Source organism: Salvelinus sp. IW2-2015, linkage group LG3 (assembly GCF_002910315.2).
Source record: "Salvelinus sp. IW2-2015 linkage group LG3, ASM291031v2, whole genome shotgun sequence".
Lineage (NCBI taxonomy): Eukaryota > Metazoa > Chordata > Actinopteri > Salmoniformes > Salmonidae > Salvelinus > Salvelinus sp. IW2-2015.
Genome location: NC_036840.1, coordinates 16826633 through 16841089, shown reverse-complemented (window position 1 = coordinate 16841089; position 14457 = coordinate 16826633).

The following is a 14457-nucleotide window of genomic DNA, read 5'->3' as shown; positions in this document are numbered from 1 at the left end:
CTATCACTCCAGTGTTTAATTGCTATTTTGTAATTATTTCGCCACTATGGCCTATTTATTGACTTACTTCCCTTATCCTACCTTATCTGCACACATTTTGGTGGTTGTGGAAAGATTTTTCAAATCCTGTAATTTCATCCCTCTCTCTGCTCTCTATGTCACTGAGGCACTATTCCAGCAGGTCTTCCGGCATTATGGCCTTCCGGAGGACATCATCTCTGACGTTGCCCCCAATTCACATCACGGATATGGAGAGCCTTTATGGAGAAGCTTGGGGTCACGGTCAGCCTCACTTCCGGGTATAGGCCTCAGTCTAATGGGCAGGTGGAGAGGATGAACCAGGAGCTGGAGAGGTTCCTGAGGAGTCACTGCCAGGACCGGCAGGGGGAGTTGGCCTGATTCCTTCCATGGGCGGAGTACGCACAGAATTTGTTATGTCACTTCTCCACCGGGCTGACTCCCTTTCAGTGTGTCCTGGGTTTTCAGCCAGCCCTGGCTCCGTGGACCCCGGGCCAGACCCAAGCTCCTGCGGTGGATGAGTGGTTCAGGCACACAGAAGAGGTGTGGAGTGATGCTCACGTGAGACTCCAGTGCGCCATCCACCATCAGAAGGAGCAGGCAGACCAACCCCGCAGTGAGAGTCCCGTGTTCCATCCTGGGGATTGTGTCTGGCTTTCTACCAGCAACCTCCCACTCTGCCTGCCATGCAAGAAGCTGAGCCCCTGGTTTGTGTGGCCATTTATGGGTCAGTCAAGTCTACTCCCGTTCCTACCCTCTGGCGTTCAATGTCGCCGGTTTACTAACACCGGTCCTGGCAACCATCATTACACGCACCTGCGCTTCATTACCTCACTCATTACCTCCCCTTTATCTGGCACTCCCTTAGGTTCATTCCCCAGGCAGTATTGTTTATGTGTTTCACGTCAAGACGCTACTCCTATGTTGCATCATTCCATGTTCTTTGTTGTATTAAACTTACCACCTGGTTCTCGACTCCCAGCGTCTACGCTACAGGGGTCAGTTTTAGCTTTTGATTCAGCAAAGTTTTGCCTCATGGTTATACACAAGGAATGAAGAAAACTGTGAAAGAAATCTACAAACTCCTTTGAAGATGAGTAATTTTTTTATCCAAAAGGTAAAAATAATTGCCACTGCTAAAGATTTGTATAAATAAAGTAGTCAAAAGTTTACAATTTGGTTTCATATTCCTAACACGCAATGAAAGCATCAAGCTTCTGACTCTAAGATTAATCTGGATGCTACCATGATTACGGATAGTCCTGAATGAATTGTGAACAATGATGAGTGAGAAATTTTGCGTCAAAGACATGCTAATCTCCTGTTGTTGACAATGGTGAGAGGTTTTTCTTTTCACTCATCAAATATTACTTGTTAAACAAAATCTCTTTCCCTGAGTAATAGTATTAGAATAAAATCCTAATTTCCCAATTTTTTGGAGCATACACTATAGCTCATCATTATTGCTCATCTTTATCAAGGGTGTCAATAATTCCGGACCACACTGTATAAAGTGCAAATAAAAATGCTATACATTAACCATTTTCACAATGTAATATAATAGTAAAAACTGCAAATAATAGTTTCTTTGACACAGGATATCACTAAATCCTACTGGGCAAGTGAGATTAAGGATTTCATGTGTTGCTTCCGAGGTGATTTGATGTTGGTGCTTCGTGGGATAAATGCTCCAAAAGTTTCCAAAAGAAGCCATAACAGCTTTTTAAGAATGTGGCCATGGGTTCAATCATCAAGCCACTATCAAAGTCACTAAAGGTTGCTAGCATACAGTATAAAGGGCACTATATGAGAAGTAAACCCTTGGATTTCATATAGCGGCCGGACTTGCTTGAGGGTCAGAAATAATTGTCCTTCTCACTTTTCATTTGTCACACATTTTATGAAAGATGCAATGTGTCCCACCAGACCAAGGAAAGATAACTTTTCGCATTCCCCTCTACCGGCAAGTGGCTTTATGAACTGATATCATAACCCAGAGTCCCTGAACCATTCAAGATAGATTTGAAGTACAACTACCTATCATTTTATTTTTAGACCCAAGCATCTGCAGAGAATCATATTCAATGTCTTTTGGATGGCTCTCCAGGTTTTTCTTCATTCTTTAGGGATGCAATTCTCCTCTGATATACAGTGTTATCATTTCTGTTTAAATTAAATGTTTTCCTGTCAAATGCTCATTACATCTATGACGTGTCACTATGACTCCAGAAATGCATTTTGACGAGACCACGTAGACAACATGCCCACAGAGAAGGAGAATGGATTGGGTGAAGGATAATTGCATGTGTTCAAATGTTTGAACGTTAGAATACAACAGAGCTTCCCCAAAATAGAGCTTTAATGTGCACCAGGTTTTGTAAAAACAGCAAGCTATTGAAATGTAGCCTTAAACTCTGAGTCAGCCCCAATAACCTCTTCAAACAAGCTAACAGGTTTCTCTCTTGCCATCCCCCACAGGAATGTTCTAGTGACAGGAAGGAATAGTACGTTAATACTCCTGTGGTCCAACAGGTGTGGGCCATGGGGAGAGCCTCAATGGAGACCAGGCTAAAGAAAGTGCTCTGGTAGTACATGTGGCGTACACTCAAGAGTGTGAGCTGAAAGTCGAGGCCGGCTGCTGGGACTGGCCAGGCAGAAAAAAATTATAGGAAGCTAGCTATAGGGGAGGTGTTCACTGACAAATTGATGCTGTTTGGCTGTTAACAGGACTCCAGCTGGTGTCTGGTGTGTGTTTGGGCATGTTAGCATGCCGCTGTTTATATAAGCGGGTGTGTGTGCTAGCCTGTGTGCAACATGTACAGTATGTGTTTGCGTGAAAGTATCAGACCCTCTGGCCCTGACAAGTGGCCATGAGAACAGGGAGACAAAAGGGGCCATTTATTTTGACAGCTTACGTCTAGGATTGGCGGAATGCAAACCACAAGCTCCAGGACGACAGTGAGTGATTGAATGGTCCAATTGTAAATAAAGTGCATGATTCAGGGATCAGGTTACACAAAGTGAAAGTTTCAAAATGTTGGCAGCTTTGACAATTTCTTGTTGGGTTTTCATGGTTACAGGGACAGTTCCTTAATATGTTTAAATACATCTCAATCTCCTATTAATAAGCGTTAGACATAGCTTACGCTTCTGAAGGCATTGCTGGTCTGTCTGCCACAAAATGTAATTTTACAAGACATGAAAATGTCTCTGAGTCATTGATAGCACATAGAGAACAAAATAGGATGAATAATAATTTATATGATCACTTCTCCAGCAAGATCCCCTTCTGTCTCTACCACAGGGAGTACATGTGCATTGAGTTTCCTGTCCCAAACCTTCTAGTGTAGCAGATGTCAGTTAGGTGACTTCAAATGAGAAGAGACTGAGATGTGATGGCACCCCATCGAAACAGCTCCCCCCTGCTACACACTTTCCCATCTATACGCATCCCAAATGAGCCGAAGGCTCCAGGAATTATATCTCTGACACTCACTAATGAGGGACATAGGTGCTTCATACGTTACCCTCTATCGTTACCCTCTGGGGCGGCAGGTAGCCTAGTGGTTAGAGCATTGGGCCAGTAACTGAAAGGTTGGTAGATTGAATCCCCGAGCTGACAAGGCAAAAATCTGTCGTTCTGTCCCTGAACAAGGCAGTTAACCCACTCTTCTTAGGCCGTCATTGTAAATAAGAATTTGCTCATAACTGACTTGCCTAGTTAAATAAATAAATAAATAAATAAAAATCTACTCCTAGACTGCACTTTATAAACATTGATGCTGCTAAATTAATTTCAGCAGAGCAGAACAAGGTTTCGTTAATTTATTTAGCTGTTGCATAAACCGCAGATTTCTTCATGGGGTCCACAAACATAAAAGCACAGAATAATACATGACAAAATACAAATAATAAAAGAAAACAGAACATACACAATTTACATATCATACAAATTTGAAATCCACTATCCACTAAAACGTAGGACGTTAAGGCCGTTTTGCCGTAAGGTGCTGCTTGATTTGTCTTTCAAAGCTCATCTTGCTGTTCACTTGAGCAAGCTGCGATGGGAGAGTGTTCCATGCCACCACTGCTCTATAAAGTACGGTTCGCTGCCCCAGACCCGTTCTGAACATGGGGACCATGAAGAGACCCTTGGTCGCATGTCGGGTGGGGTATGCATGTATTTTAGCACTGTATGTCATTTGACTATATCAACATATTGGCGCTTTCAGCACAATAGTACTTCTCATTAAAACAAGAAGTGATGCAGTCAATCTCACGTCTACTCTGAGCCAGGAGAGATTGACATGCATACTGTTCACATTGGCCCTCTGTGTGGATTGAAGGGCAATATGTCTTGATCTGTTCTTAGCCAGCTGCAGCTTTCCTAGGTCCTTCTTTGCAGCACCTGACCATATGTGACCCACCACCTTGATTCGGTCCTAAGTAGCAACATTTTTTTGATTTTTTTTACATTGTCTAGCTCTGAGTCTCTAGTTTCATCCAATGTTATAACACACACTGCAGATGAGGAACAATTGAAAAGTAATTCTGCTTTGAAAGTTGATGAACTTGTAACCTCACTTTGGAGAAAATGGCCCATGAATGTTTTGGTACACTTACTGGAGAGCTCTTGTTTGTCTACACCCATTCAGCATCATTCACACCCTCTTAAGTCTTAGCCCCACCAGACTCTTTAAGAATTCACGTGGGAGGCCATGGGCTAAACAGAGTGAGTAAGGTAATGTTGTAAACAACCAAAGATTAAGAATAAAAGTGGTGAAAGTAGAAGCAAAAAGTACTATTGATCATAGTCTGCTGCTGGAAAAACATATGTGTTAAGACTTTACACCCCCTGCTATAATGTGGATAAAGAGTTACTTGTCTAACAGAATACAGAGGGTGTTCTTTAATGGAAGCATCTCAAATATAATCCAGTTAGAATCAGGAATTCCCCAGGGTAGCTGTTTAGGCACCTTGCTTTTAATTTTTTTATTAACGACATGCCATAGACTTTGAGTAAAGCCAGAGTGTCCATGTATGTGGATGATTCAACACTATACACGTCAGCTACTACTGCAAATAAAATGACTGCAACACTCAAGAAAGAGCTACAGTTAGTTTCAGAGTGGGTGGCAAGGAATAAGTTAGCCCTAAATATTTCTAAAACTAAAAGAATTGTACTTGGAACAAAACACTCACTAAACCTCAGCTAAATCTTGTAATAAATAATGTGGAAATTGAGCAAGTAGAGAAGACTAAACTGCTTGGACTAACCCTAGATTGTAAACGGTCATGGTCAAAACATATTGATGCAGTAGTAGCTAAGATGGAGAGAAGTCTGTCTATAATAAAGCGATGCTCTGCCTTCTTAACAACACTATCAACAAGGCAGGTCCTACAGGCCTTAGTTTTGTCACACCTTGACTACTGTTCAGTAGTGTGGTCAGTTGCCACAAAAAAAGGAAATAGGAAAATTGCAAATGGCTCAGAACAGGGCAACACGGCTGGCCCTCGGATGTACACAGAGAACTAATTTTAATAATATGCATGTCAATCTCTCCTGGCTGAAAGTGGAGGAGAGATAGACTTCATCACTGCTTGTATTTATGTGGTATTGACATGTTGAATGCACCGAGCTGTCTGTCTAAACTACTGGCACATCTCGGACACCCATGCATACTCCACATGACATCCCAAAAGAGGTCTCTTCACAGTCCCATGTCCAGAATGTCGCCCAAGTTAAAATGGCGCCGGAAGAAATGGCAGCAGTTTTACGGGCGCCCAACCAATTGTGCTATGATGTGGTTTTTTTGCGTTATTTGTAACCGTATCTTACAGCAAAAAGAGCTTCTGGATATCAGGACAGCGATCACTCATCTCGGATTAGACAAATCGTGGCTGAATGACAACATGGATAATCAGTGGGCTATACTCTGCACCGGCAAGATAGACCAGCAAACTCCGGTAAGACGAGGGGGGGGGGGGGGGTCTGTGCATATTTGAAAACAACAGCTGGTGCGCGAAATCTAAGGAAGTCTAGATTTGCTTGCCTGAAGTAGAGTATATTGTGATCATCAGATGTTCCGGACGACTGTGTGATCACGCTCTCCGTAGCCGACGTGAGTAAGACCTTTAAACAGGTCAACATACACAAGGCTGCGGGGCCAGACGGATAACCAGGACGTGTGCTGACCAACTGGCAGGTGTCTTCACTGACATTTTCATGTCCCTGATTGAGTCTGTAATACCAACATGTTTCAAGCAGACCACCATAGTCCCTGTGCCCAAGAACACTAAGGTAACCTGCTTAAATGATTACCGACCCGTAGCACTCACGTCCGTAACCATGAAGCCCTTTGAAAGGCTGGTAATTGCTCACATCAACAACATTATACCAGAAACCCTAGACCCACTCCAATTTGCATACCGCCCACACAGATCCACAGATGATGCAATCTCTATTGCACTCCACACTGCCCTTTCCCACAAGGACAAAAGGAACACCTATGTGAGAATGCTATTCATTGACTACAGCTCAGCATTCAACACCATAGTACCCTCAAAGCTCAACACTAAGCTAAGGATCCTGGGACTTAACACCTCCCTCTGCAACTGGGTCCTGGACTTCCTGACGGGCCGCCCCCCAGGCGGTGAGGGTAGGTAACAACACATCTGCCACGCTGATCCTCAACACTGGAGCTCCCCAGGGGTGCGTGCTCAGTCCCCTCCTGTACTCCCTGTTCACCCACGACTGCATGGCCAGGCACGACTCCATCACCATCATTAAGTTTGCAGATGACACAACAGTGGTAGGCCTGATCACCGACAACGACGAGACAGCCTATAGGGAGGAGGTCAGAGACCTGGCCGGGTGGTGGCAGAATAACAACCTATTCCTCAACGTAACCAAGACTAAGGAGATGATTGTGGACTACAGGAAAAGGAGGACCGAGCACGCCCCCATTCTCATTGACGGGGCTGTAGTGGAGCAGGTTGAGAGCTTCAAGTTCCTTGGTATCAACAACAAACTAGAATGGTCCCAACACACCGAGACAGTTGTGAAGAGGGCACAACAAAGCCTATTCCACGTCAGGAAACTAAAAAGATTTGGCATGGGTCCTGAGATCCTAAAAAGGTTCTACAGCTGCAACATCGAGAGCATCCTGTATGGTTGCATCACTGCCTGGTACCGCAATTTCTTGGCCTCTGACCGCAAGGCACTACAGAGGGTAGTGCGTAAGGCCCAGTACATCACTGGGGTTAAGCTGCCATCCAGGACCTGGGGCTAAGCTGCTATCCAGGACCTCTACACCAGGCGGTGTCAGAGGAAGGCCCTAAAAATTGTCAAAGACCCCAGCCACCCCAATCATAGAGTGTTCTCTCTACTACCACATGGTAAGCGGTACCGGAGTGCCAAGTCTAGGACAAAAAGGCTTCTCAACAGTTTTTACCCCCAAAGCCATAAGACTCCTGAACAGGTAATCTAATGGCTACCCGGACTATTTGCATTGTGTGTCCCCGCAACCCCTCTTTTACACTACTGCTACTCTCTGTTCATCATATATGCATAGTCACTTTAACCATATCTACATGTACATACTACCTCAAATCAGCCTGACTAACCGGTGTCAGTATGTAGCCTCACTTTTATAGCATCGCTACTGTATATAGCCTGTCTTTTTACTGTTGTTTTATTTCTTTACTTACCTACTGTTCGCCTAATACCTTTTTTGCACTATTGGTTAGAGCCTGTAAGTAAGCATTTCACTGTAAGGTCTACACCTGTTGTATTCAGCGCACATGACAAATAAATTTTGATTTGAGAACAGACTATGGGAGGCACACAGTACTACGTAGAGCCATGACTCATGGAACTCTATTCCACATCAAGTAACTGACGCAAAAACCGCGGGGACTGTGAAGCAACACAAACATTGGCACAGACACATGCATGCACACACACACACACACACACACACAATAACATATGCGCTATACATAAACACGGATTTAGTACTGTAGATATGTGGTAGTGGTGGAGTAGAGGCCTGAGGGCACACAGTGTGTTGTGAATGTCTTGCAATGTTTTTAAAATGGTATAAACTGCCTTAATTTTGCTGTACCCCAGGATCAGCAGCTAATGGGGATCCATAATAAATACAAATATCACAACTTAAGTCTTCTACCTGCCTTCTCGATCCTATCCCCACAATCTTCTTCAAAACAGTTTTTAATTGCATATTTGAAGAAGTGCAAGCTACTGTTTATCACTCACTGTTCACAGGCACTTTCCCCACTGCACTGAAAACAGCTATGGTGAAGCCCCGACTGAAGAAAAATAATCTAGATTCTTCAGTTTACAAATTTTCGGCCAATCTCCAACTTTCCACTCTTAAGCAAAATTCTGGAGGAATTGGTTATCAAACAGCTAAATCATTTTTAAGTACCAACTGTATTTTTGCAAATTCCAATCTGGTTTTTGGGCCCACCACAGCACAGAGACAGCCTTAGTTAAAGTGGTAAATGAGCTCCTCTGAACAACAGTGTCCTGACGAGAGAGCACATTTTCTATGCCAGGTGAAATTGAGCTCACATTAGCTCAATGTTATGGATGTTTCCAAATAAATGTCACTCGAAAACAGCTTAAACAAATGCAAATGCAGCTACTGTTGTTATTTCGGCTGCACTGTTTGACGTGACTGTGAGTTAGCCGTAGTTGGCTAGCTAGCAAGCAAAGGATAAGAATGTTGCCAGCCAGTATGGCAATGGAACATTTAAAATGAACGACTGGGTTGGGTCCATAGATGCAGAACAAAAATACTGAATGACTGGGTCGTGTCTCTGGCAACCGATAGAACGAACGACCAGCCAGCATGGGTAGCAACTCTAGATTTGTGTCAGGACTATATCTTGTGGAAGGATGAAATAGTATTAATAAATTCACCAAAATAATGTTTTTAATTAAAATATGTAAATCATTATTTGAATATGTTGGTTACCCATTGTATAACAGTGATAATGCACTCGAAGCTGGTGTTTGGAGGATATATTGACACGGTTTTCCGGCCCTCGATGAATAAATCCTCCAAACACCGGCTTCTCAGGCATTATCATGGTCATAACCGATCATGAAAATGAACAAATTCTGAATTAATATGACATCATTAAATTATTTCAGTCCCACTTTAACAGCACAATCTCTTACAAAAATAATCCTGAAGGTGAATGTTTTATTTTATTTTTTGCATTTTTTTTTTGCACCCACCCAATGGTCCATCTCCCTCTATGAATTTGAATGCGCTTTAGAAAAATTACTCTTACTTCTCTTAATAGAATCTCCGAGCTCAGTGCTGTTAATTCATTTGTGTATGTAATGGCCTCCGTAGGGGGGCACATTTGTAATAGGCGGTAATGTGTACACTCATCCACCGCGTAAACAATCAGTGGCTTTGGTCCTCTCTGAATAATCCATGAGCAAACACGGCCAGGAGACAATCATTAATTCACTTTCTCTGCCTCTACTGCGGAATACATCACTCTGTGGATTTGCAGTGCAAAGGACAGAGAGCATACTAATGATCACATTTGCACAAGACGTGCGCACCGCAGAACTAGAGTAAGGAAGAGTCACCTGGCATTAAAAGTAATTGCCATTAAACATTGATGGAGATAAAGGTTAATTGTTTTTTCCAGGGTACTTTAGATGACTAATTGATACGGTGTACCTTTGAAGGCAGGGGGAACCACTCCTTGTTTCTTTATGGCATAATGGGGTTGTTCCATTAATTGTGCAATGGGGTTGTTCAGAAAGAGTAATAGGGTTGTTCCACGAATAGTGCCTTTTACGTCCCTTTGATATTTTAAGTAGAAATGGTGAGGCATTATTACATTTTAAAAGCCCGTTAAAATTAAATGTAGTGCCCTGTAATATGAACCTTCACAGATTTTTTTTTAAATCAGATTTTTTTTGGCTAAAGTGCCAAATATCTGCATTTTGACATGTCCCTTGTTGTGTTTTTACGACTTTTAGGAACATTTGAACCTACTTAACTCCAAAATGTCTCAAATTTCACCATCATTGTAAAGCTCTAGTTATTTTGTTAAAGTCATTTCTGAAGATTATTTATTTCATGTGACGAGTGATTAATTTACATCTGTCTTTCAACCCTGTTACATCTACTGAACTCTCGTTTTAATACGGTGAAACCCTGTTACCCATAGATAGATAGATAATTAAAAACAATTTTTTGAAGCTTGCATTAAATTGTCCCTCCTTGTTGCAGACAACAAGCTTCCATTCCCCATGTCACAAGGGTATTTATCGACCAACCCTGTTACTTATGTGGCACACACATATTTTTAAGTTAAACATATGCTCTTTATGACAGAATATTAAAATTAGGTGAAATAACTGACCAAATTTCACTAGCCAAAACGCACTTTCTTGGTGGAACGATCCAATTGCAAAAAGTATTTTTTTACAACTCTTGAGTAAGGTTCCCACTATCTGGTGTTGCTAACATTTACGCCAGCAAAAAGAATAAAAATTTGTTTGTTTTGTCCAACATGTCTCAGGACCTACTCATTGCCACGGTCATACCCTGGATCTAGTTTTGTCCCGTGGAATAAATATTGTGGATCTAAATGCTTTTCCTCATAATACTGGACTATCATAGCACTCGTGAAGGTGGTAAATTACCTTTAAATGGCATCAGACCAAGGCTTGGCATCTGTCCTCGTGCTCCTAGACCTTAGTGCTGCTTTTCACACCATCGATCACCACATTCCTTCCGGAAACCCTAAATGGTCTACACAGACAATTTCTTGCCTGGTTTAGATCTTATCTGTTGGAAAGATATCAGTTAATCTCTGTGGATGGTTTGTCCTCTGACACAGTATTTCTTAAAGTATGGGTTGTGACGGTTAATGGTGGGTCGCGACGTAAATGTATAATTATTTAATTAATTACTGGAATTGATTTGGCCAAGTGCAACTGCGCTCTCGGTTTAGCAGCGGTCTCTGCTCTAGTTTGGCAGCTGCGATAGCTGCCTGGCCGGCTCCCCTCTCTCCACTGGCATTATCTGCCTCTGACCCTATTATGGAGGCTGAGTCACTGGCTTACTAGTGCTCTTCCATGCCGTCCCTAGGAGGGGTGCGTCACTTGAGTGGGTTGAGTCATTGACGTGATATTCCTGTCTGGTTTTGCACCACTTGGCTTGTGAGGTGGAGATCTTTGTGGGCTATACTCAGCCTTGTCTCAGGGTAGTAAGTTGGTGGTCTGTTGATATCCCTCTAGTGGTGTGTGAGCTGTGCTTTGGCAAAGTGGGTGAGGTTATATCCTGCCTGGTTGGCCCTGTCCTGGGTATCGTCGGACGGGGCCAGTGGCCTTAATGGCTATGCACTCTTAAAATCTCCATCCGGCACAGCCAGAAGAGGGCTGGCCACACTTCAGAGCCTGGTTCCTCTCTAGGTTTCTTCCTAGGTTCCTGCCTTTCTAGGAAGTTATTCCTAGCCATCTTGCTTCTACATCCGTATTGCTTGCTGTTTGGGGTTTTAGGCTGTTTGGGGTTTTAGTGTTGGGAAACTTCACGAGTCAGACGTGGTTTTCAGACACGTGTCTGTTTTTCCCCATGTAAAATCTTGTGTCTGACTGTGTTCATTTTGGCATTATTTTTTAGATTTAGTCTAGGCTTCATATCATTAAGTCTTAGACATATTTTTGTCATTTGAATAATGTCAAAATTATGAAAACTGTGGGCCATTCTAGTCAACGAAATGCACTTTATTTTTAGTCACAAACATACAACCAACTGCCAAAATAAAAGAAACACCAACAAGTGTCTTAATAGGACATTGGACCAGTACGAGCCAGAACAGCTTCAATGCACCTTGGAATAGAGGTACAGGTGTCTGGAACTCTATTGGAAGGATGCGTTTTGTTGATGGTGGTGGAAAACGCTGTCTCAGGCGCTGCTCCAGAATCTCCCATAAGTGTGCAGTTGGGTTGAGATCGGGTGACTAAGACGACCATGGCATATGGTTTATATCGTTTTCATGCTCATCAAACCATTCAGTGACCACTCGAAGAAGAACACATTACTTTGCAGCGGATTAAAAAAATTCCCACCCTTTGACAGGGCTCCAGACTAACATTTTCTCTATTATCCCCTGATTTGGTCACAACGGTTTTTTTCCCATGGCGTCATGCCATAGAAAACATTTGTTATCATTCACCTTAGAAAGGTATTCGCAGCGCTTTAGACTGTACAATAGACTACTGAGATGGGAGGCTATTCAAGAAATAAGTTGTTTCATCTGACATATCCAAGCAGGAATGCATAGTTCAAGATATTTTGACGTGCAACCTAATCCAGTGATTGTTATGAATTGTGAGTTGACAATAGGGTACTGTTATATTTTACTGTTAAAATAGGGCTCCAGAATATTAATTGAATGTTAAGCTCGCAGACGACCAATTACACATTTATCTCGCACAGCCGCATGGTCGCATGCGGCTGTGCGATGGTCGCAAAATGTCGCATGCGATGGTCGCAAAATGTCGCATGGTCGCAAAATGTGACTAAATGGTTGCAGTCTAGAGGCCTGCCCCTTGACATAGGCTACTGTAGCTATATTTTAATCCGTTGTGTAATAAGTAGTGGTCTGATGGGTTCCAGCGAATTACTAGCTAGCATTATCAATCTGTTATTAGCCTACCTGAGCATATATATTGGGATGATGTGCTTCCAGATGTCTCTTGATGTTGGTAGCATTTTTCCTCGTCAACTTGTTGGTGCAAATGCTATCTTCTCCCATGGAATCATTGCATTCGGTCTTCTTTGAAATGACATGATCAGTAAAGTGGTTCCAAACGTTGCCCTTTTTTCTACCAGGAGCTTTTATCACCTTAGCCATGGTGTGTACCTTATTTGCATCAATGATTTGTTGCCACCATATTGCAAATAACTTTGGAAAGATCTCAATATCTGCAAAAACTGTCATCCAGTCCACTTACTAGTCAGATTTTAGTCACAGAGATAAGAGATAATTTAGTTTCATCTCGTTTTCGTCAACCCAAACGAAGTAGTTAGGTAGTTTTTTCTGTGTCTATTTAGTCAGTTATCGTCTCATCAATTGCCACGGAAAAATAGGTGTTTGATGAATATTAACTGTTTTGACTCGTGACATATATAAAAACATTTTACATGTGGAATTTTAAACGTGATTTGTGTGTTCACGTGTCCGAAAACTTTTCACGTGATTTTTTTTCACGTGTTTTTTTTATAAAGGGTGAGCTTCGTTAAAATGGCAAAATTTATCATTTTTGGTTTAACATCTGTCTTGTTGGCTAAATGTATCCAAATCCACATTAGAGGGTATACGGGAGCTGCAGCATGCCAAACAATCAGCAGAACACAGACACACATACTGTACACCCACACATCTCCCCTTCCACTCCCATGGAAACACCTGACGTGACAACTGTGTCTGATCGAAGGCTGTGGCATGTGGACAGAATGCCCGGCATGATAACGTTGGCGGCCTGCCTCCCATTTCAAAGCCGGGGGAGCCGAGGCTGTTGTGTTCCCCACAGCCATTCGAGAGAGATGACCTTGTCACCCACACTTGGATCACATCCACTGCCCACTCTTTCATGTGTTATACCTTCTAACCCCCTACATGCCCTCATGGGCAAGCAAACAGATGCCCTTCAGAAATTGACTGTCGCACTGCAACAGTTTCTGTGACAAGTTTGTTCATGGTTGTCATTTGAAGCAGGTGGAGTGAAGGATTTATTATCATAGTATTACTAGCTACTAGCTTTCCATCCAATTGGTGACAGATTTTCAGGTGAATTTTCTCAAATTTGCATAAAGAAAATATGCACATTTTCCCACCAGTGATGTGTTTCTACCAAACTCACTTTTGATGTACCGAATAAAAATAACATGTGTTTCCATCCCATTTTCAAAAACAGTTAAATAGCAAATGTGCTATTCTGTCCACAGTCTTTAAAGTGCCCTTTTCGGTCAATTCGGTGGTGGTATAATATATATATTTTTTAAATACATTTTTGTCATTGTTAATCTGAATCCAGTGGCAAGTTGTCGTTAAATTCTCATCTCAAATAAAAAACTGTATTGGTCGCGTACACATATTTCGCAGATCTTATCAAAGGTCATTGAAAAGCTTGTGTTTCTTGCTCCAACAGTGCAGTAATACCTAACAAAACACAACAATACAATACACACAAATCCCCCCAAAATGTAAAGAAAGGATGGAATAAATATCAGGACAAGCAATATAAATACACTACAGTTCAAAAGTTCAGGGTCACTTAGAAATGTCCTTGTTTATGAAAGAAAAGCAATTTTTTTGTCCATTACAATAACATAAAATTGATCAGAAATGCAGTGTAGACATTGTTAATGTTGT